Source organism: Nelumbo nucifera, chromosome 3, assembly GCF_055504915.1.
Source record: "Nelumbo nucifera cultivar China Antique chromosome 3, China Antique-T2T, whole genome shotgun sequence".
NCBI classification, from domain to species: Eukaryota; Viridiplantae; Streptophyta; class Magnoliopsida; order Proteales; family Nelumbonaceae; genus Nelumbo; species Nelumbo nucifera.
Genome location: NC_142651.1, coordinates 68,101,534 through 68,117,189, shown reverse-complemented (window position 1 = coordinate 68,117,189; position 15,656 = coordinate 68,101,534).

Below are 15,656 nucleotides of genomic sequence, written 5' to 3'. Positions count from 1 at the left end.
GGGGGCTTTGAGATGAGGCGATCCATGGTTGATCCAAGCAGCTCTGTGAATCTGATATCCATCCACACCTTGAAGTTGATGAGCATCCAGAAGGAGACAATCAAGGGGTTACCTATGGAAGTGACGGACTTCAATGGTAACACATCTATCACGGAAGAATCCATTAAGCTACTGGTTGCGATAGGGTCGTTCACTATCACCCAATAATTCCAGGTGATCTCGAGGACTGTATACCATGCCCAGCTAGGACACCCATTGATACATGGGTTGGCCTTAGTCCCTTCAACATGCCATCAATGCATTAAGGAGAAACATAGGGTACGTGTGGTGAGGATCCCGGTGACTCGTGTCCCTTTTGATAAATCAAAGGCTCATCTATAGGATGTGATCTACTACACCGAATTGGATGATGAGGGTAAAATGAGGGTAGCCAACGTAGAAGGTGTGCATCTGCCAAACCCTGCGAATGAACCCCTTGCCTACCGGAGAGGAAGAACAGGACGAGGTGCGTATGAGTGACTAACATTGACGGGAAGAGTTACTACACCATCATAGAGGAGTACGAGGACGATGATGCACCAGCCACTAAGAAAGCCATCCTGAATGTATGACTTTACGATTAATGTTTGTTACATATCATGAAATGATCACTGTAGTCTATACCACCATCGCTAAAATTGAAATAACCAATATCCCTGATATTTTCCATATATACATCATCAAAAATTTGCTATATTGCAATCATTGAATTCAAGTCAATCATTGTATGTGCATCTTTTGTTCAAATCAGAATTGCCATATACTCATCGCTTGAACCAAAATATCATTGCGCATATAATATTCATATATCTCCATCATTGTATGCATGCACCATGAATGGAATGGTAACTACACTCTCCAATATGTATATATCCATGCGCTCATCTCAAGTGATGTTTGTGTAATTATTTTGCCACACCATCTTTGCAAATAGACATCATGATGATCTCATCACAGAAGGACATTGAACAATCCAAACAAAGTTTACTAGAATCAAAGGTATGACACACTAAAAAAAATACACACAATTAATAACATAGCCAAGGATACTAAAATCTACCCGAAATAATAGAGACAAAAGGAGGAGACTGTAAAGTACTATGATAAGGTCCACACACCTCCCAAATATATGCAAGATTTCATCGATGCGGTGGAAGAACTGTTAGAATAAATAAACATGGCCATAGAAGGAGTAGAGAAAAGGCCATTATACATCTCAACCAAACTAGGATCTGAGAAGAAATAGAAGTTACTCGACCTACTAAAAGGTAAAAGAAACATTTCCACAACACAAACATTAGGATTTCGTTAGAAATAAAACTAATATGTGTTTTCTTTCACAGAATTCCGACATGTCTTCGCTTGGTTATACGACCAGATGTCAGGCTTGGACTTGGCCCTCATCAAACACTCTTTGTGCATAGATCCAAAATTCAAACCAGTGAAACAACCACAGAGGATCTCCAAGTCGGAAATAGCTCTGAAAATCAAGGAAGAGGTCAAACTCTAAGAAAACATTTAGCTTTGGTTATTAGAACAAAATTAGCGCACTAAGTTCTCCCACCCCTACCTTAGGTGTTGTGTCAATTTCAGAGCTTTAAACAGAGCCTGCCCAAAAGATGAATTCCCTCTACCAAACATGAATATCCTGATGTTCTCCTTCTTAGATGCCTATAGTGGATACAATCAGATTTTCATGGATCCTGTAGATGCACCACACACGACATTCCAAATGCCAATAGGGAATTTCTATTACAAGATGACGCCCTTTGGCCTAAAGAATGCTGGAGCCACGTATAAGAGGGCGATGATGGGCATTTTCCATGACACGATGCACAAGGAGATAGAGTGCTATGTAGATGGCATAGTGGTCAAGGAAAAGAAGAGGGAAGATAATTCTGAAGTGCTTAGGAAAGTATTTGATAGATGTGGAACATTCAACCTGAGACTCAATCCTTTGAAATGTACTTTCGAAGTATAGTCTAGAAAGTTTATTGGTTACAAAGTAGATCAGATTGGGATTCATCCAGATGAGGTTAAGGTGAAGGCAATCCTAGACCTCTCCCTCCCAATAGTGGGTCTCAACTAAAGACCTTCTAGGAAAAGTCTCCTACCTTAGAAGGTTCATCCCTGGCCTAGCACACGCAGCGATGCCGCTGTTGAAACTGACCTAGAAATCTATAGAGTATAAGTGGTCAATAGAGCACCAGAATGCCATCAACCAGTTGAAAAAGACTCCGGCCAAAGCACCAACTATGTCACCACCTAAGAGTGGCCGAGAGTTCAAGGTGTACATCGAACCAAACTCAGAGGTTGTAGGATGCCTGTTAGCCCGGGACAATGATGAGGGCATCAAGTGTCTGATTTACTATGCCAGTAGAACCCTGAAACCAGCTGAGAAGAATTATTCGCACCTGGAGCAGCAGTGTTTAGCGTTAGTGTTTGTGACACAAAAGTTCAGAGATTACATCCTAGGCCAAAAGGTAAAGTTGATCACAAGGAGCGACCCAATCAAGTTCTTCATAGATAGACCTCCTTTCTCAAGAAGATTAGTAAAGTGGATGATGCAGCTGAATGATTACAACATCGAGTACACCCAACCAAAAGCCATTAAGTGCCAAGAAGTTGCAAATCTCTTAGCCACCTTTCCCACCAAAGACAGTTTCCCCATCTCTGAAGAGGTATAGGGAAAACTACCCATAATTGTAGTAGTTAAAGACGGGGAGTGAACCCTGACCTTCGACGGGAGCAATACCAGCACCTCAACTAGAGCTAGAGTTACATTGACTTCACCCACCAGCGATTCCTCGGCCTATTCCTTCAAACTGCAGTTTCCCTATTCATAGAAGATAACTGAGTATGAAGCATTAGTACTGGGACTGGTGGTAGCCAGGGACTCTGGAGCTGATGAGAGGTAAATTTATCATATTTTTATCCCCAATTACTCTGTATTTTATACTGAATTAGCACCTAATTGGACTCATATTTCTGTTCAGGGCATGAAAGAAGGCATCAAGAGTAAAGAAAGACAAATCGGATGATTTTTCACTATTTCGACATTGTTCAGTGATCTGGGCCTAACTCGCGTCTCCAAACTCCGAATGGGATGATTCAAAATCTACTGGAAAGATAAGAGAAAAATCCACAACTTTCATGTTTTGGGCTTTCACAGATTCGGCCTGCATCGAAGTCAAATCTGGGCCCGAAGTCAGGGCAAATTCGTAGGAAGGCCCAATCCGCAGCTGAAGCCCAATACGTAGAGGATGTCTATTACGAATCCAAGAACAAGAAACTAAGAAGATTCCTTCTAGATCTAAATTCTTGATGTAATCTTAGAGTGATAAAGGGATTGAGTTCAAGAGATAAAGAGATAAGATTAGAATTAGGATAGGACTTTCTATTTCTTGTAAAGATCAACTTCAAGAGAAAGTAGGAGACCACCCCCTCCCTTTTAATCTATATAAAGGAGGGGGCAGACCAGCTTTAGGCATCACTCAATCATTGAATTTCGGATTTGAATAAAGAAGCAAGGAGCAATCAGTCAAAAAGTGTTCAAGAAAGGTTCAAGAATTCAAGAAACTTCAAGAAGAAGGTGGTGGCAAGAAGAGGAGATCTCAGCACCATGGGCGAATTCAAGAGTTCTTTCTTCCCCTTTGTTTGTTTTAATTCTTCCATCATGAACTGATTTGTTTTCTTGCTAGGGCTATGGAAAGCCTAACCATGTTAATGAATATATTTTTATCTTCTTGATTTATCCAAGATTGTGATTTCCATATACTCTATGAATTATTGTGCTTATTGCAATTAAGAGTTTGGCCACCTCTTAATTGATTTGGATTATGTGAATGAATTGAGAGTGGAATTCACATAATTGACAGAATAATTCATAGTGTGAATTGAATGGTATATAGAGATATATATACATGATTCATCTAAATTTAATGGTTTTTTTGGACTTAATGCATTTCCATCTTGAGAGCTCTACTCGAGAGATCGAAGGGTTACCTGATGGGCGTAGGTTTAGTATTTCTTGAGAGAGAATATTAAATAAATTTGGGAAAATCTCAGCTTATGGGAATGACAATTAGTCTTGGAAAATCGGACCCATCAATATTCATTACATTGGTTAGGTGGACCAAAAGTCCTAGCGATTTCATCATTTGCATATTCGATTAGTGATCACCCTTGTTTTTATTTTCTTTGTTCCAGTTTTATTTTCAGTAGTTCTTGCTCAATCCTAAATTTTGATTGTCCAGATAATTAGGGAAAACTGTGATTCTAATACTTATTTTGTTAAATCCCCGTGGGAACGATATTATTATACTACTTGATAACTAGTGCACTTGCTAGGGTTATATATTTATAGCTATCAAGTTTTTGGCGCCGTTGCCGGGGATTTAATTCTAAAATAATATTGGAACTTGTTAACCTTGGTTAATTTGAAATTGGTGATTGGGTAGATAGGTGACAGCACCACAGTTAAGGAACTGACGATCTTGCCAAATTGGACCCTGATCCAAAGATTAACCAAGGACTTGGAAGTGACCTACAAACACCAGAACAAATCCAAAAATAGGTAAACTGATGCATTAGCCACTTTGGGATAAAAAATACAACCGAGTGAAAATCCAATTAACATTACCATCTAAATGCACTGTGAACCATCAACTGAGAGATTGGGACATTAGGTAGAGAAGAAAGATGACATAACAACAAAAAATTGGAGATATGGTGTTATACAAAAGTTGAAAAACCCAATAGAGGCGATGCAAGACAGAAAGACACTATTAAGGTTCCAACTGGTGAACAGGGTATTCTACCATAGATTGGTGGATGGAGTTAGGAAAAGATGCTTAGGGCCCAAAGAGGCAAAAGTAGCCTTGAATGAAACTCACAAAACCTACTATGGGGACATAAGCAGCACATTGTTCAGAAGATTGTGAAGGTTGGGGTACTACTGGCCAAAGATGAAAACAAATGCAGCCAACGTACAGAATGACTGTGAGAAGTGCATCTTGGAAGCAGGCAGGAATGAATGTCTTAGAGTTGGTGAAGCAGACTGGAGAAGCATGAGCATAGATTATATTGAGAACAACACCACACCTGCTAACCCAATTATGAAGAGAAAACTCTTAGCCAGAGCCAAAAGATTCTACCTTCATGACAAAGTGCTCTATAGAAAATCTTATACTAAAAAACCTTTGCGATGCCTAGCCGGTGAGGAAATAGAATAAGCCCTAGATGCAGCCCACAATTCTAAACCAGCCCCACACCAGGGACAGCTAGCCTTATATAACCATATCTTGCACTTAGGCTTCTGTTGGCCTACCATGTTAGAAGACACCCAAAAGCATGTGAAAAGGTGCCACAAATGCCAAGTACATTCCGAAAGGATACATAGACCAGCCAATAACCTCCATCCCATCATTACAGCATGGCCTTTTCACACCTGGGGATAGATCTAATTGGAAAAATACACCCACCTTTACGGGGATATTGTTTCATCATAATGGCCACAGACTACTTCACCAAATGAGTAGAGGCCATATCCATAAGAAGAATCTGTGTAGAGAATATCACAAACTTCCTTGGGCAAAACATAGTCCACCAGTTCAGGGTCCCAATGAGGATTTTGACAAATAATGGGTTATCCATAAAGAATCAGGAAGTCCGAGATCTTCTGGGATAGTATAGGGCAAGACTAGGCACATCTACAACCTATTACCCACAAGGGAATGGGCAAGCAGAGGCAATTATGTACTTTATTCATAATTGTCCATAATTGTCCATAAGTGTCATTACCCACAAGGGAATGACCTACACGAGTCTCATAAGTGTTAAGGGTATTACACAGAAATACACCACAATGACATGAATCAATTATGTACTTTATTCATTTACAATAAATGTTAAAAGGTACATCAGTCTTATTGGATCTAAGGGAATAACTGTCTAACAACTCCTTCCTAACAGTGTCTACTATACATTACATACCCTGGCAACCCCAAGCGTGATCTCCCTCTCTCTCTCTCTCTCTCTCCATCCCTAGATAATATTCCTTCTACTGTAATGAATTAGTATTAGAGATTAATGCAACACCTTTAGCACACTGACTTCTGCCACCCCTACCCTAGGTGTGAGTGAGGTGGTTAGGCTACATATGGGGGTCTCCTTGAAGTATAATGAAAAGCCGAGAGCACAAAAAACCATTTCCCCGTTACATTAGCTACTCGGTCAAACACTGTCTATATCCCTGCTGGTAGAACAACTTCATGGCCGTATACCAATGAGTAGGGAGTTGCCTGTGTACTATTCTTAACTATTGTGCAATAAGCCCAGAGTGTTTTAGAAAAGTTTTCTTACCAGTCTTTTCGGTTTGCTACTACCATCATACTCAGCATCTTTAACAAGGTTTTATTGATTGCCTTTGCTTGCCCATTCTCTTGTGGGTAACAGGTTGTGGATGTGCCTAGTCTTGCCCCGTACTATCCCAACATGTCCCGAACTTCCTGATTCTTTATGGACAATGGTCATGAACTAGCAAGAGCCCTTACGATTTAATCTAATGACATACTTGAACTTGAGGGTTGATTTTGCGTAGAGATAGGTGCTGGGATTGGGGGGCTGTTTGTTGAAGGCTTGGGGCTGATATCTCTGTGGTCCTCCTTGATTTCCGTTGCTCAGATTGGGATGATCCCTCCGCCCAGGATTGTAGTAATTGGAATAGGGATCATACTCGCGTTGAGGTTGGCCCAAAAATCCTCCTACGGCACTAACTTGTTCATCGAACCATCCTGCAATGATGAAAACATATCCGTAGGATGCCCAGGAATTGAACAAACACCACATACCCTTCCCATTTGCAATTTCCCTGCAACAAATTGTCTAACCAAGGCAGTTAGATCAGAAATTTGATTTTCTAAATTTGAATGACTTACCTCATTAACACGTTTAATAATACCATCTGTTCTTGCTCCGAATTGTTGTGAATTTTCGGCCATGTTGGAAATCAATTCCCTAGCCACTTCGGGTGTTTTGTGGACCAAAGCTCCTCCACTAGCTGCGTCTACCATACTTCTATCCATAGGTTGGAGTCCTTCATAGAAGTATTGAATCAAGAGTTGTTCGGGTATTTGGTGGTGAGGACAGCTAGCACAAAGCTGTTTAAATCTTTCCCAATATTCGTGTAGTGTCTCACCACCAAATTGCCGAACTCCACAGATTTCCTTCCTAATATTTGCAACTCGGGATGCAGGAAAATATTTATCTAAAAACATTCTATTCATCTCATCCCATGTATGTATCGAACTAGGAGGAAGAATGTGTAACCAATCATTTGCTTTATCTCGTAAAGTAAAAGGAAAAGCTATAAATTTTACCTGATCCTCAGTCATACCCTGTGGTTTTATGCTCGAACAGACGACATGAAACTCTTTAAGATGCTTATGAGGATCCTCACCTGGAAAGCCATGAAAAACATGAAGCAATTGAATCAAACCCGATTTAAGTTCAAAAGCTACCTCGAGAGTGGGATAGATTATGCAAAAAGGCTGTTGATTCAAGATTGGCGCAGCTAACTCTCTTAGCGTTATTTCTCTATCAGCCATCCTTTCTTCCTCTTCGAAAATGGGTCGATCACAAGTTGTCAAATCAATATTAGAATTCACCCTTGGGGGTGAATGGCCCTACCTTTGCTTCGCCTCCTTTCTCAACCGACGAGTGGTCTTCTCAATTTCAGGGTCACCTTGGTGAGAAGCACGAGTCATAAAACAAAGGAGGTTAAAACAAACAGAAGGTACAAAGCTAGGAAATTAAAGTAGCTCCCTGGCAACGGCGCGAAAATTTTGATGGGTTTGTCGAAGCCCTCAAAATTAGTACTAGTCCCACAATAAGATATTTGCAGTAAAAGTGGTGCTAGGTCGAATCCCACAGGGAGCAAATCAGTAATCTCTTAGTCGAATGGATAAAGTAATTGAGTGGGGGAATTAAATGCTGAAATTAAAAGGGTAGAAAGTAAATAGCAACTTAAACAAACAAGGGAAAATCAGTCTTACCGAATTCTGGTTCAAAGGTTCGGGTTGAATCGATTGGCCATCGATCCTAGGTAAATTTCAGCATTCTTGCAATTCAAGCATTTAACCTTAGATTTATTAGGATAGCCATAATAAACCTTGTGTTTTCCTAAATCAGTTGACCAAACCCAGCATTCGATCAACACTTATCACCACTCAACTAGGTACGATAGCGTTCCATGTTAAATAGTGATAGCATTAAGATTTGTGAAAATAGTTAAACCAAAATAACAATAATTGAGATAGCTGCAATTACTAAATCTTGTTCCATCGATTCCTTTAGGTTGAACCATGTTAAAACATTGGTCAAATGCTGTCACGAACAATTGACCCAAAAAGATATTAACCTAATTGCTACTTGTACCATTATTCGTGACAATTATGGATCACCGAAATCATGGATAGCAGTAGGAAAATCAAAATTAATTCAGTTTGTCAAACTAATTAACATCAACATCCAATAAAAATATGCACAAGAATCAATGAATACTTGAATTAGAAAGCAAGAAAATAAATTAACTACAGAACCTCACAATGACTCAACCGAACCTCCCCCCTTGAACCAGAAAAAGAAGCTTAGCTGCTCATGATCTGCGCAATCTCCATGATCTGCTTCTCCATGGCTGAACTGCTTTCTTGAGCTTTTTGAATTTCTTGAGGATCTCTTGGATCTTGGAGTGAGTGATGCTAGAGCTGGTCCACCCCCCTCTTTATATAGCAGAGGGAGAGGGATGCTTTCCAACTCCTTTTAGGAGTTTAACTTCAAATTAGAAAGTCCTAATCTGTTTTTGAACTAATCATATCCTATTTCTTATCTACTGATCTAATCCAATCTTCTTATTTTTATAGGATTACATTCAAAATTTAAATCTAATAAGACTCTCTTTCTAGATGTTACATTCGAAATTGGGACTCTAGGCTCTTGAATTCGAGTTGGGCTGCCTTAATATCTTAGGCTGCTACAAGGCTCTTCTACGAATTGGGTTTCAGCTGTGAAATAGGCTTTGCTGCGTACTTGCTTCGACTTAGGGCTCAGTTTCGTCTTCGATACGGAGCGAATCTGTCAAAACCCAAAACATAAAAGTTTTGGGCCTTTCTTTCATCTTTCTGATGCCTCTTGAATTATTCAAATCGGAATCCAGAATTGAGAGTTATGCTCAGATTACTGAATGGTGCTTAAACTGTGCAAAATCATCCGATTTGCCTTGTTTTCTTCCAATTGCCTTCTTGCTTGCCCTGAATCGAAATACAAGAGTAATGAGACCAATTAAGTGATAAATTAATGAAAAAAAGTGAATATTTGGGGATAAAAAAATGGTACTTTTTAATCTCATCACCCTCCCACATCGGTCTATGATGCCCCTATCATCTTATGAAACAATCCAACAGATCCAGCGACAAATGGATAGCCCAATTTTATGGGGCATTTCCTCATTACTGAAGGACTCATCTTCATGTTAATGATGGAAAGCCTTTGAGGGTTCATCATATGAATCTCCCTATATCATGCACTCATATTTCATTGGAGGGAACAAAATATTACGCCCTAGTTTTATTTAGGTCAAACCAGAGTGGCTCCCACTGACTTTCTCAAAGCCATATTTAAATCAGCCCTAAACTGCTAGGGTTCCACACGGTTCCTCTTGGGGAGTAAGCTGATGTGGGGCCCAATAAGCGGGGAGATCATCCAATGATCTTACGGACACCATGGCAATGATGTGCACTTAGCCATGGTGTGCGAAAGAGCCACTATCGAAATAATCATGGGCCAAGTACTTATGGTCCATGTACGTAGCACATCACACATCCATACATCACATGCATGAAATAAATTGATCCAATCAATTTGAATATCTGTAAAAACCTTAATTAATTACATTAAACCAGTATCAGCCCAACAGACCCCATAATGTTATCATATAACATTATCTAGGTACATGGGTTGTACTGCAAAAGCAGTTCAACACATGTAGCTAATTTAGGGCTGATTCAGTCATTATCAAATTAAAATTAGGTTTTACAGAGGTGGGCCGAATTAAAGATTGAAGTGAGCCATCAACTCTCTGGCCTGAATCAAATTAGGATTAGAAAAACCAACCCCATCAAACCAACAATCAGGTCCAACCAGTTTGGACCAAATCAGGTGTAAATCGGCCCTAGTTTTGGTGTTCGGTTCAAGATTTAATTCAAGAATAATGATCTGAAAGTAAATTAATTCGAGATAATCAAATTATCAAGATATTAATATCAGAGGGCTTCACTGTGATTTTCTTGGATATTCTGCAAACCTGCAAAGAACAGTTAATAGTAGATAACAGAATCGATATATGCCAAATCGCAGATCGTAGAACTTGTTTCTACGAAAATTTCTTCCCCTCTATTGCGCACTCCAACGATCTTCATATGGAAATAAAATAGAAAAACCTAATTTTTCTATTATTACATCACATCAAATTCCTATACAATTTGTCTAAAAATAAAAAAAATATTTACAGCCCAGAATTGAATAGAATAGAAATCGCAGGGTGTGCCAGTCTTGGCACAATAAAGATTCGATCTCCACCACATGTGTAGCCCAAAAATTCAAGAAAAATTTATAGAACAATTCTATAAATTTTAGAGAATAATAAAGATTTATTTTCCAAATCATCTTCCCATAATCTGGGAACCAATTCCCAGAAAAAACACTAACTGTGTAAATCGGGTAGAACGCCTTCTACCCATTCGCGTAGATTCAGATCTGTTCTAATTTGGTTCAAGACTTGAACCTAGCTCTGACACCACTGAAGGGATGGGAGATCCATCATATGGATGGCCGAACCCTGTAGGAAAGTTGGGCAAAATTTCAAAAATTTCTTTACTCCCATCCGGGAATCCTATTCCCAATTTAGAAAACTACATTTTCAAAGTTCGTTCTTGTAACTAAACCAGACCAAATCTGAAACCAAATTATGGAAGGGATATATTTGATACAGAATCCACGCAACAATGCTCCTCCAAAGGTAGGTGTTCACGCCCAAAGAGGGTACCATATCCTCCCTCCACTGAAAATGACACAACTTAGGGTGAGGCAGGATCAGCAGGAAGTTCTTCACCAAGAACTAGTGATTCTTCAGCAAGAATCGAGTAGGACATTGAGCAGAGCTTCTAAATTGTTTCTTCTGGCAAGAAACTATATCAAGACCAAATCTTGATCCAGTCCAAGAACTAGAGATCGAATAGGGTAAGCCAGCAAGAGCAGGAGGAAAAAGAGCAGAAGGCAAGAGCAGTCTAACTTTGTTGTCTTCTCTCTGTATTCAACGAATGTGTGTTTGGAGGTTCACCCTACTCTCTAATTTATAGCCTTAAAGAGAAAATTTTCTAATCCCAATAGGAGTTTCCTAATCCAAATCTTTTATTTGGATCTGGACTTTATAAGTGATAAGGATAATCCCTTAACTAATCTCCAAATAATGATCAGCCTTCCTAATCAAATTAGGAGTTCCTTTGATCCAAATCTTTATTTGGATCTGGACTCTTTAAGTGGATAAGGATAATCCCTTATCTTATCTATTGATCCAAATCCCAGATCTTCCCCTATTTAATTAATCTAAGTAACCCAGTTCAAAATGGGCTTTCAGGCCCATTAAGCTTTCAGGCTCACTTCCTCTTTAATGCTGGATAGCTTGGATCTCTTTGTATGGCATGGGACCCTATCATTGATCTACACATCAGCCACATGGGTTCAGCCTTGCCTTTGTTACAAGACCTGGCCGAATTCACCATTGAATTCAGTAAACCCATGAGTCCATCACTATGGGCTCTTAATGGGCCATACATTTACACTAAATGGTCTTTGGCTCCAGTCATCTTATGAAGGCCCAAAGACTGTGGGAAGATGTAAGATTAGCCCATCAGGTATAATCCTCAATGGTCTTACACTTAACTTCTCAACCCATAATAAGTGTAAATCAAGAGAGGACCTCTCCCTCGGCTGCAAGGTGCAGTGTTGCACTCTCTACTCACATGGATCCCGCGAATTAAAACCTTTTGCAAACATTTTGAAACCATAATATATATATATATATATATATATATATATATATATATATATTCCAGTTTTGCCCATCTATCTCCAAGGTCCAGGGCAATACTGGAATTTTGGTCCGATTCAGGGTTTCAAGAAAACCCACACTGCACGTACCTTAGGTCTCACCCTGGCAGCTGAGACAAGCCACCCCAACCAACTTGGTAATACACCAGTGTCAGCCTTGGTAGGATAAATCTCCCCAGATCTATCCAACGGCTGTGAAGATTCTAAACTAACACGAGTCTCATATGTGTCCAGTTTAAGGGATAAGCCTATATTTGTACATATTCTCATACCTCTAACTTGATGATTTTGAAGGGATGAGAGATCCATCATATGGATGGCCGAACTCTACAGGTAGGTTGGGAAAATTTTCAAAAATTTCTCTCTCCCATCTAAGAATCACATTCCCTGTTTTAGAAAATCTGCATTTTCAAATATCAATCTTGAACCAAGAACCGAACCAGATCTGAAACCAAAAGGTAAGAGAAGGATGTACCTGATACGGAGTAGCAGTAACTCCCAACGAAGGTGTTCACACCTAAGGAAAACTCCAAACACTGCTCCCACTGAAGATGACACAATGTAGGGTGGAGCAGAATCAGCAGGTTCTTCACAAGAACTGAATCCTTCAGCAAGAATTCGATGGATGGAGTGTGTGCACGACTTCAGATCAGCCTTTCTCCAAAGACTGATATCAAGAACACTTCTTGATCGCTCCTACGGTGGAGATCGAACTAGCAATGGCGGCAGCAGGAGGAGGGCGCAAGAGCAGAAGATGGCGCAGTCTTACTGTGGCTTCTTCTCTCTTTCTGTGATCTGAAATTTGATCTGATGTGTTGTAGAATGGTTCGCCCCCTCCTCCTTTTATAGCCTTAAAGAGAGCTCCTAATCTCATTAGGAATTTCCTAATCCAAATCTAAATTTGGGTCGGAAGTTCTCTTTAAGAGATAAGGATAAGCCCTTATCTTATCGGCAGATTAGACCAGCCCTCCTAATCTTATTAGGATTTTCCAAATCCAAATCTGTATATGGATCTGGACTCTCTGAGTGGATAGGGATAACTCCCTATCTTATCTGTTGATCCCAATCCCAGATCTGCCCCTCTCTTTAACTAATCAAATTAGACCAGTTCGAATTGGACTTTAGGCCCATTAAGTCCATGTGCTCACTTACCTTTCAATCTGCTGCCCAGTTGGGTTTTCTTGTATGGCATGGGACCCAAACATTGATATATACTTCAGCCACATGGGTTCAGCCTAGCCTCTGTTACAAGGCCTGGCCGAATTCACTGTTATGGGCAGCGAACCCCTGAGCCCATCACCATGGGCACTTAATGGGCCCAACACTTACACTAAGTGGTCCCTGAGCCAAGCCAACTTATAAAAACCTACGGACTGTAGGCAGATGCAAGATTAGCTCATCCAGTATTACCCTCAATGGTCTTACACTTAACCTCTCAACCCATAAAGATCAAACACTGCCCGACAAGAGAGGACTTCTCCCTCGGCTACAAAGAACATTGCTGCACTCTCTACTCACATAGACCCCAGGAATTGAAACCTTTTTGCAAACATTTTGAAACCATATATATACATATATTGCAAAAACAAATTTCAACGATTGAAATCGGCTGCCGGCAACTTTGGTTTCCATTAGAGAGAGTGCATCCCCGATCATTACCTTTGTCCGACAAAGGGGTTGATCCTGTCACTATGATCACCCACTCAGATGAATTTTCAGACTATCCCAACATACCCAGGTTTTGACCCCCTCTAAGGATCTCACTGATTGGCATATCAAAGACAGCCCAATCCGACACCAAGCGTAGTATCATAATCGAGTCTAGGGGGCAGGTGTAACATTCCAGTTTTGCCCACTAATCACCAAGGTCTAGGGCAATACTGGAATTCTGGTCTGGTTCAGGGTTTCAAGTAAACCTACACTACATGTACCTCGGGTCTCACCCTGGCAGCTGAGACAGTCTACCCCAACCAACTTGGTGGCACATCAGTGTCAGCCTTATCCGGATAAATCTCCACAGATCTATCCAACAGCTGTGAAGATTCTAAACTAACACGAGTCTCATATGTGTCCAGTTTAAGGGTATTCCATAGAAATACACCATAATAACATGAATCAAATATGTACTTTATTCATTTACAATAAATGCCATAAGGTACATCATTCTGATTGGAGCTAAGGGCATACGCTGTCTAACAGATTTTGGTAATAATGTTTTTGGAATTAGCATGGTATTGCACTAATTATGATGAAATTGTCTTGCAGGGTAACTTGGAGCTTAATTGTGAAATTTTAAGGAGGAGTTTGATTTAATTGATCAAGATAATCATACAGGAGGGACCATGCAGCAATGATGCTTCATGATATTGCCATGAAGGAGAGAATCCATTGAAATCGGATTTGATATGTATGCACAAAAATCGGGAAATTTCCAGTTTTGATATAGTTCCAATATTTTGGGCATAACTTTCTACCTATAATTCGGATTGAGGTGATTCAAACGGCTAGTTAAAGCTAAGAGATACAACTCTTATGTTTCTTGCTCACCCTAATTCTACAGCCAACCAAGTGCAATTTGAGCTACAAATTTCGGGTCTGGCAGTTAGCAATGCAAAAGATATAGGAATTCAACTGAGATAAAGACTATGAAATCTAATTTGTGTTGAATTAGAAGTTTGCATTGAGAAGAAATTGAGGGGAGGTTGCACTATAAAAAGGACCATAAACTCAAGGCAAATGGATACATCCTTAGAGAGAATTTGGAAGAAAAAAAAAGAGGAAGTAGTCTCAGCACGTCAGAAGAAGAGTGGAAGCAATTTCAGCATGCTAGAGAAGGACAGGAAGAATCTGAAGCCAAGAGGGAGGAAGGCTTAGTTACTGCACTTGTCTTCGACCTCCAAAGGCTAAATTTTTCTTGTTATTCTATTCATTCTTTGATGTGTTCTTGTTGTGTTTCCCCTTTAATTTTTTTGAGTATGTTTAATGATGTCTAGCTAAATTGTCTTAGCTAGGGTTTAGATGGATTTTGATCTTAAGATTATATAGTTATTTGTTTAATTCAATTCAAGACCTTTATTATTTGCATGAGAAATTTTTATTGTTGTGCATAATGTTTCAAAAGAATTGGCCAATCTTTTAAGGATTTGATGATTCATGCATAACTGACCAAAGGATTTTATGAATTTGATCCCTAGGCAATAAAAATCGCATGATAGACTATGATATCGAAAGATGATTACCTCATGTGTAGGAATCAAGGAAGCTTAGTGAGTCAAATCTCCTTCTACGATTAGAGGTTTCCAAAGAATTTAATGCTTATTTTTCCTTTTGACAACCACTTAGAAATTTGATGGTAGAATTGGATTAATAAAGGATTAATATGACTTAAGAAAGCTTACTAATTAACTTAGGGAAGTCCACCATCACATGCAAATAACTTTAATATACCTTAG